We start from the raw sequence: 9,378 nt of genomic DNA on the forward strand, positions 1-9,378 counted from the left end.
GGGTTCTACCATAAGAAACCATGGTCTAGTTACACAACTCTGGGTGCTACCATAAGATCCCTTGGTCTAGTTATCTGAATCAGTATGGGTGCTACCTAAGATCCTTTGGTCTAGTTACCCAACTCTGGGTGCTACCATAAGATCCCTTTCTCTAGTTACCTGACTCAGAATGGGTGCTACCATAAGATCCCTTGGTCTAGTTATCTGACTCAGTATGGGTGCTACCTAAGATCCCTTGGTCTAGCTACGCAACTCTGGGTGCTACCATAAGAGCCTTGGTCTAGTTACCTGACTCAGTATGGGTGCTACCATAAGAGCCCTTGGTCTAGTTACCTGACTCAGTATAGGTGCTGCCATACGAGCCCTTGGTCTAGTTACCTGACTCAGTATGGGGGCTACCATAAGAGCCCTTGGTCTAGTTACCCGACTCATTATAGGTGCTGCCATAAGAGCCCTTGGTCTAGTTACCTGACTCCGTATAGGTGCTACCATAAGATCCCTAGAGGAACCAAGTAGAATATGTGTCCTCTGTTTATCTCCTTCTTTGCTGAATACAAAGGTATCCCATCCAGGGATGTTTTTTTCTGACTCTGCTACCTCCAGGGATGTTTTTTTCTGACTCTGCTACCTCCAGGGATGTTTTTTCAGACTCTGCTACTTCCAGGGATGTTTTTTTCTGACTCTGCTACCGCCAGGGATGTCTTTTCTGACTCTGCTACCTCCAGGGATGTTTTTTTCTGACTCGGCTACCCCCAGGGATGTTTTTTTCTGACTCTGCTACCTCCAGGGATGTTTTTTTCCAACTCTGCTACCGCCAGGGATGTCTTTTCTGACTCTGCTACCGCCAGGGGTGTCTTTTCTGACTCTGCTACCTCCAGGGATGTCTTTTCTGACTCTGCTACCGCCAGGGGTGTCTTTTCTGACTCTGCTACCTCCAGGGATGTCTTTTCTGACTCTGCTACCGCCAGGTATGTTTTTTCTGACTCTGCTACCGCCAGGTATGTTTTTTTCTGACTCTGCTACCCCCAGGGATTTCTTTTCTGACTCTGCTACCGCCAGGGGTGTCTTTTCTGACTCTGCTACCTCCAGGGATGTCTTTTCTGACTCTGCTACCGCCAGGTATGTTTTTTCTGACTCTGCTACCGCCAGGTATGTTTTTTTCTGACTCTGCTACCCCCAGGGATGTTTTTTTCTGACTCTGCTACCTCCAGGGATGTTTTTTTCCGACTCTGCTACCGCCAGGGATGTCTTTTCTGACTCTGCTACCGCCAGGGGTGTCTTTTCTGACTCTGCTACCTCTAGGGATGTATTTTCCAACTATTTGGTTCCTTTACAGCTTATCAGTTGTTGATAATGGAAACATATACCCAGTTACCCTTTTTCGGTGCAAGTGGCTGCCCCCTTGGCTACCCAGGTTTTTTTATGCATGGCTAAGTCAAGATCCTGTCGGAAACACATATTGTTTGCAACACTTTAGGATTCAAATCCTTAAACAAGATCATGAAAGAGCTGGGAATAGGAACAAAGCAAACAACCCCACAGTAGTTTTAAAATATGTAACTTGACATAGTGACAGAAATCTGCCCGGCAACAGACCAAAACTGCAACAGAAATATTCAACAGAGGGAAAATGTGAGATTGAAGTTACCCTTTAAGACAGGGAAGACTAATGGAAGAGTGATCCACTGAAGGTTCAGGCTGGGAGGAGGGGGAGGAGGAGGAGGGGAGGCCTTGGGTGCTATTGAGTGGCTGTGATTTTGGAGGGGTGGCGTTGGGGTTACATCACTGAAGATTGAGAGGCAATAATGAGGCCAGTGGGGGGGAGCAGTAGCCAAGAGAGTCCCTTTAGAGTCCAGACTCTGTCTGCTGCTCTCCTACACTCGTTACATCAGGCAGCCATGACCCTTGCTCAGGTTTGTGTTAGAATTAGCCCTCGGTGCAGCCCCCACACCACAACAAGACATCAGGGCAGGCGGGGGTTAAGAGGAACTACTCCCCCCCATGGCCAGGCCCCTTTACTGGAAGTCCCTTCCATGCGGCTCCCAACACGGAGCAGTAACATTATCAAGGCGACTTTATTGGAAACGGAAAGAAATAGGAAATCCTTGTCACGCCTGCTGTCTGGCGCTCAAACGGCTCCCCCCAGCTCACATTGATAAGGAGATGGTTATTGATGGAGGGGGAGGAGTGTCGGACAATGAATCTGCTGGCTGGTTATATGGGGGGCTCTTGGGCATCCCAGGAGGAGCTGCCATATAGGTTGGTTATTTATCAGCATATGATCTAATCATGATACATATACAGATCCATAATTCCATCTACACAGAGTGGCCTGGGTTCAATTCCCACATAGTCCCCTCGTGACCTTGATATGCTAAAGGGGAAGTAAACATGAAGGATAAAATACCTGGGGAGGGGGGATAAACCTTTAGCAGCTTTAATCTGCATCTCTATGGGCCACTGAGTCCCCCCTAATGGCAATTTCATTGGCTGTGCCGGCAGACAGGCTCGGGGAGACCCGGGTTCAAATCCTGCGTCACCACCTTGTGACCTTGAACAGTTCACTGACAGAGTGTTCACTTTTAATCTTGCTTGCGACGATCCTAGATTGTAAGCTCTTCGGGTCAAGATTTTACAGACTGAATAATAACTAATGCATCGTTGTCATAAACAACCAAACCTGAAAAAATGGTAAAGGGACATCCAATCTGCATCCCTGTGCATGTCCTGAACTACTACAATTCCCAGAATCCTCGGCTGTTCCTAGATTAGAAGGGGGCAGACTTCGGTTTTCCTGCCTGAGATCCAAAATCCCTCGCACTGACCAATCAAAGACATGACCCAATAAGTTACCTAGGAATCCTACTAGTTCAGCTGCTGCAGCACATCTTGCTGACCTGTATAACAAACCTCTCCACTGGCACAATCCAAACTGTCAGATGTGCGGTTCTGCCGGCAGATAAAACATTTGCCCCGCTGACCCTTGCGGCAGAGATTTGGTCTAATGGGGGAAGCCCAGTTATTAAATGCACATTGGACAGAAGGGGAAACCAGTCTCTTGCCCCCTCCCCTTCCCTAAAAGCCCCCCCCCCCAAGTTTGCTTTAATTAGACAAGGGGGGCTGTTTAGCAGAATTCATTTCTATATGGAATATAAACAGCAGGGACAGGGCAGCCGGGATATGAACAGATATTAATGACCGGCTTCAGCACTGAGCCAGGGTGCTGGGAGTTGTAGGCTGATTTAGCAAATTGGACTTTGAATACGTGACCTTTAGCTGTACGACAAAGCACCGCCCCCAACAGCTCTACTGGGAATGCTGGGAATTGTTGTTTTAAGCCCCTTAACCCTTATTTAAAAGTCACCCCCTCCCTGCAGCTCCTGCAGAACTGATACTCCCCGCATACCTCCTAGTTACCGGGGGAGGCAACAGCTGAAGGGCCACAAGCCCTCCTCTCAGAACATGACCCGGGGCTACGACAGAACCCACAGAGCTGACTGATCCGCTCTCCAACGGTTTCCCAGCCCAACGAACAGCCTGGGTGACAGTTGGAAGAGCCGACAGTCGCAAACAAGCCAACGACCCAGATCCTACCCCGGGGGGGGAGGGGGAAATAGGGATTCCTTGTGATTTAAACTCCACTGTGGACTACAACTCCCAGCATCTTTGCGGACAGCAATTGTAGTTCCACTACATCCCGGCAGCCCTGATATGAAGCGTTACTGTTGCAGCCCCTTCCCCAGAAATAAACGTACATTTTGTGTGACATCCCTGCAATTAGTCGCCCCAGGACATGGAATCAATGACAAGTGTCTCAGCAGTGTCAGCCTTGAGTGACCTTGGAAAACTCATCCTCTAAATCCCCTTGGAAAATGGACCGAGGAGCTGCGGGGGGGGGGGAGCCCAGATTTACTCATTACCCCCCCCCCCCCAAATCCTACAGGACTGGTGTAAATCTGCACGACATCCATTATGGAAATGTCCTGGTTAAAGGGGCAGGTGCCACATGCAGGTCCAGTCTGATGCTCAACTACAACTCCCAGCACCCTCTGCTGGGAAAATGGGCTTTTTATAAAAAAAAATAAAGAAAATAAAAGCCTGAGGCTGGAGGTCACTGACACAGGGTTTAGTCAACGTGCAGCTGCTGCAGAAGCTCTTGGGAAGACAAGACAAGCTGTCAGTAACAAAGCTGAGGTTTGTGGGATTGGGAAGATCCGGTGAAGCTGCTGCTGCTGCAGAACCTCTTGCCGGGCAAGAACCACTGGGAGGCCAAGAAGAGGTTGTGCAGCAGCTGCAGCTGAGTGTTGTGGAAGTGACAGGGAGGGAGTGACAGGCGTGATTTACAAGAGGAGCAGCAGCAGCCCGGGCACGTGTGTGACTGGTGGGAGCCAGTAAAGTGCCCGGGCGGAAGGTTACACGTACCCATTTTCCCGGGCGGAAGGTTACACGTACCCATATTCCCGGGCGGAGCTCCCGCTGCTTCAGATCCAGGCGCGATCGGCGGCGGCTGTTGTTGTCAGAGGCTCCCAGCGGCGAGGCTGCGGCAGTGCCATGTCTGTTCCACCGCTAAACTGAGGGGAAAATGGCGGCAGCAGCAGGAGAAAGGCTCGGCCGCACCGACTTGTTCCCAGCGGCGGCTCCACAGTCGGTTCCAGAGAGAGAGAGAGAGACTGGGGCAGCGGAGCCGTCAGTCAGCCCGGGATTCCCCCCTCTCTCCGCTCCCGGGATATAACAAAGCTCCGCCTCACTCGATCCAATAGAAACAAAGTCGCTCCGTGTCCCCCGATCCAAACGGACCCGCTCCCCGCGCTGCGACTCAAACAAAAGGGCAAAGGCCCGGGTATAACGCGCGTCTCTGGGGCTGAGTCTTCCACAATGAGGAGCTGCTGTGCGAGTGCGCCTGTCCCCCGGCGGGAGGGAACTGAAGCTCTTTAATCAGATCTGGGAGTGTTGCCTCCTCATCCCTCCCGCCCCAGCGACACCAACACCGGCCTCTCTGCTCTCAACACTGCCCCTGTCTGTCACTCTCCTCCCTGCACTGCAACTGTCTGTCACACTCCTCCCTGCACTGCAACTGTCTGTCACTCTCCTCTCTACACTGCAACTGTCTGTCACACTCCTCCCTGCACTGCAACTGTCTGTCACTCTCCTCCCTGCACTGCAACTGTCTGTCACTCTCCTCCCTGCACTGCAACTGTCTGTCACACTCCTCCCTGCACTGCAACTGTCTGTTCAACTCTCCCTGCCCTGCACTGCAACTGTCTGTCACTCTCCTCCCTGCACTGCAACTGTCTGTCACTCTCCTCCCTGCACTGCAACTGTCTGTCATACTACTCCTGCACTGCAAACTGTCTGTCACTCTCCCTCCCTGCACTGCAACTGTCTGTCACACTCCTCCCTGCACTGGCAACTGTCTGTCCACTCTCCCTCCCTGCACTGCAACTGTCTGTCACTCCTCCCTGCACTGCAAACTGTCTGTCATAACTACTCCCTGCACTGCAAACTGTCTGTCACTCTCCTCCCTGCACTGCAACTGTCTGTCACCTCCTCCCTGCACTGCAACTGTCTGTCACTCTCCTGCACTGCAACTGGTCTGTCATACTACTCCCTGCACTGCAACTGTCTGTCACTCTCCTCCTGCACTGCAACTGTCTCACTCTCCTCCCTGCACTGCACTGTCTGTCATACTACTCCCTGCACTGCAACTGTCTGTCACTCTCCTCCCTGCACGCACACTGTCCTGTCACACTCACTGGCAACTGTCTGACACTACCTGCACTGAACTGTCTGTCACTCTCCTCCCTGCACTGCAACTGTCTCACTCTCCTCCCTGCACTGCAACTGTCTGTCATACTACTCCCTGCACTGCAACTGTCTGTCACTCTCCTCCCTGCACTGCAACTGTCTGTCACACTACTCCCTGCACTGCAACTGTCTGTCACTCTCCTCCCTGCACTGCCCCTGTCTGTCACACTACTCCCTGCACTGCAACTGTCTGTCACACTACTCCCTGCACTGCAACTGTCTGTCACTCTCCTCCCTGCACTGCAACTGTCTGTCATACTACTCCCTGCACTGCAACTGTCTGTCACACTCCTCCCTGCACTGCAACTGTCTGTCACTCTCCTCCCTGCACTGCAACTGTCTGTCACTCCTCCCTGCACTGCAACTGTCTGTCACTCTCCTCCCTGCACTGCAACTGTCTGTCACTCTCCTCCCTGCACTGCAACTGTCTGTCACTCCTCCCTGCACTGCAACTGTCTGTCATACTACTCCCTGCACTGCAACTGTCTGTCACTCTCCTCCCTGCACTGCAACTGTCTCACTCTCCTCCCTGCACTGCAACTGTATGTCATACTACTCCCTGCACTGCAACTGTCTGTCACTCTCCTCCCTGCACTGCAACTGTCTGTCACACTACTCCCTGCACTGCAACTGTCTGTCACTCTCCTCCCTGCACTGCAACTGTCTGTCACACTACTCCCTGCACTGCAACTGTCTGTCACACTACTCCCTGCACTGCAACTGTCTGTCACTCTCCTCCCTGCACTGCAACTGTCTGTCACTCTCCTCCCTGCACTGCAACTGTCTGTCATTCTCCTCCCTGCACTGCAACTGTCTGTCACTCTCCTCCCTGCACTGCAACTGTCTGTCACTCTCCTCCCTGCACTGCAACTGTCTGTCATACTACTCCCTGCACTGCAACTGTCTGTCACACTCCTCCCTGCACTGCAACTGTCTGTCACTCTCCTCCCTGCACTGCAACCCCTCCTGCACTGCAACTGTCTGTCACTCCTCCCTGCACTGCAACTGTCTGTCATACTACTCCCTGCACTGCAACTGTCTGTCACTCTCCTCCCTGCACTGCAACTGTCTCACTCTCCTCCCTGCACTGCAACTGTCTGTCATACTACTCCCTGCCACTGCAACCTGTCTGTCACTCTCCTCCCTGCACTGGCAACTGTCTCACTCTCCTCCCTGCACTGCAACTGTCTGTCATACTACTCCCTGCACTGCAACTGTCTGTCACTCTCCTCCCTGCACTGCAACTGTCTGTCACACTACTCCCTGCACTGCAACTGTCTGTCACACTACTCCCTGCACTGCAACTGTCTGTCACTCTCCTCCCTGCACTGCAACTGTCTGTCACTCTCCTCCCTGCACTGCAACTGTCTGTCACTCTCCTCCCTGCACTGCAACTGTCTGTCATACTACTCCCTGCACTGCAACTGTCTGTCACTCTCCTCCCTGCACTGCAACTGTCTGTCACTCTCCTCCCTGCACTGCAACTGTCTGTCACTCTCCTCCCTGCACTGCAACTGTCTGTCACACTACTCCTGCACTGCAACTGTTGCTACTCTGCCTGCAACTGTCTGTCAACTACTCCTGCACTGCACTGCAACTCTCTGCACTCTCCTCCCTGCACTGCAACTGTCTGTCACACTACTCCCTGCACTGCAACTGTCTGTCACACTACTACCTCCCTGCACTGCAACTGTCTGTCACTCTCCTCCCTGCACTGCAACTGTCTGGTCACTCTCCCCTGCACTGCAACTGTGTTCACTCTCCTCCCTGCACTGCAACTGTCTGTCACTCTCTCCTGCACTGCACTGTCTGTCACTCTCCTCCCTGCACTGCAACTGTCTGTCATCTCCTCCCTGCACTGCAACTGTCTGTCACTCTCCTCCCTGCACTGCAACTGTCTGTCATACTACTCCTGCACTGCAACTGTCTACTCTCCCTGCACTGCAACTGTCTGTCAATACTAACTCCTGCACTGCAACTGCTCTCACTCTCCTCCTGCACTGCACTGTCTGTCATACTACCTGCACTGCAACTGTCTGTCATACTACTCCCTGCACTGCAACTGTCTGTCACTCTCCTCCCTGCACTGCAACTGTCTGTCACACTACTCCCTGCACTGCAACTGTCTGTCACTCTCCTCCCTGCACTGCAACTGTCTGTCATACTACTCCCTGCACTGCAACTGTCTGTCATACTACTGCATGCAACTGTCTCACTCTCCTGCCCTGCACTGCAACTGTCTGTCATACTACTGCACTGCAAACTCTCCTCCCTGCACTGCAACTGTCTGTCATACTACTCCCTGCACTGCAACTGTCTCACTCTCCTCCCTGCACTGCAACTGTCTGTCATACTACTCCCTGCACTGCAACTGTCTGTCATACTACTCCCTGCACTGCAACTGTCTCACTCTCCTCCCTGCACTCAACTGTCCTGTCATACTACTCTGCACTGCAACTGTCCTGTCATTCACTCTCCCTGCACTGCAACTGTCTGTCACTCTCCTCACTCTGGACTGCAACTGTCTGTCACACTACTCCCTGCACTGCAACTGTCTGTCACACTACTTCCCTGCACTGCAAACTGTCTGTCAACTTACTGTCCCTGCACTGCAACTGTCTGTCATACTACTCCTGCACTGCAACTGTCTGTCTGTGCATACTACTCCCTGCACTGCAACTTGTCTGTCATCACTATCCCTGCACTGCAACTGTCTGTCACACTCCCTGCACTGCAACTGTCTGTCACTCTCCTCCCTGCACTGCAACTGTCTGTCACTCTACTCCCTGCACTGCAACTGTCTGTCATACTACTCCCTGCACTGCAACTGTCTGTCACATTATTCTCTGCACTGCAACTGTCTGTCATACTACTCCCTGCACTGCAACTGTCTGTCACTTTATTCTCTGCACTGCAACTGTCTGTCATACTACTCCCTGCACTGCAACTGTCTGTCACTTTATTCTCTGCAACTGTCTGTCTACTTCCCTGCACTGCAAACTGTCTGTCATGCACTGCAACTGTCTGCTAATCCCTGCACTGCAACTGTCCTGTCCACATTCTCTGCACTGCAACTGTCTGTCATACTACTCCCTGCACTGCAACTGTCTGTCACATTATTCTCATGCACTGCAATGTCTGTCCTACTACTCTGCACTGCAACTGTCTGTCATTTATCTCTCTGCAACTGTCTGTCATACTAACTCCCTGCCTGCAAACTGTCTGTCACTCCCTCCCTGTACTGCAACTGTCTGTCACTCTCTCTCTACACTGCAACTGTCTGTCACTTCTCCTGCCTGCAACTGCAACTTGTCTGTCACTCTCCTCCCTGCACTGGCAACTGTCTTGACACTTTATTACTGCAACTGTTCTGTCACTTCATCTCCCTAGCCCTGCAACTGAGTCATCCTAATCCCTGCACTGCACTGTCTGTCATACTATTCCCTGCAACTGTCTGTCATACTACTTCCCTGCACTGGCACTGTCTGTCACTTTATTCTCTGCAACTGTCTGTCAACTACCTTGCACTGCACTGTCTGTCTGCAACTTTATTCTCTGCACTGTCTGTCACTA

At 52.0% G+C, this 9,378-nt stretch overlaps 1 protein-coding gene across 2 annotated transcripts in view; it reads right to left on the bottom strand.

Moving 5' to 3' along the window:
- Positions 1-5,081, bottom strand: part of setbp1.L (SET binding protein 1 L homeolog) — a 136,911-nt gene extending 131,830 nt beyond the window's left edge. The window contains exon 1 of one of the 2 annotated variants that reach the window (XM_018267187.2): positions 4,453-5,081. The gene's annotated coding sequence lies outside the window, so the exon portion shown is untranslated. Of the gene's footprint in view, positions 1-4,422 lie in introns of both variants that reach the window. The other variant, XM_018267191.2, reaches the window with a different exon arrangement.
- Positions 5,082-9,378: the final 4,297 nt, after the last annotated feature.

This window comes from Xenopus laevis, chromosome 1L, assembly GCF_017654675.1.
Source record: "Xenopus laevis strain J_2021 chromosome 1L, Xenopus_laevis_v10.1, whole genome shotgun sequence".
Classification (NCBI taxonomy): domain Eukaryota; kingdom Metazoa; phylum Chordata; class Amphibia; order Anura; family Pipidae; genus Xenopus; species Xenopus laevis.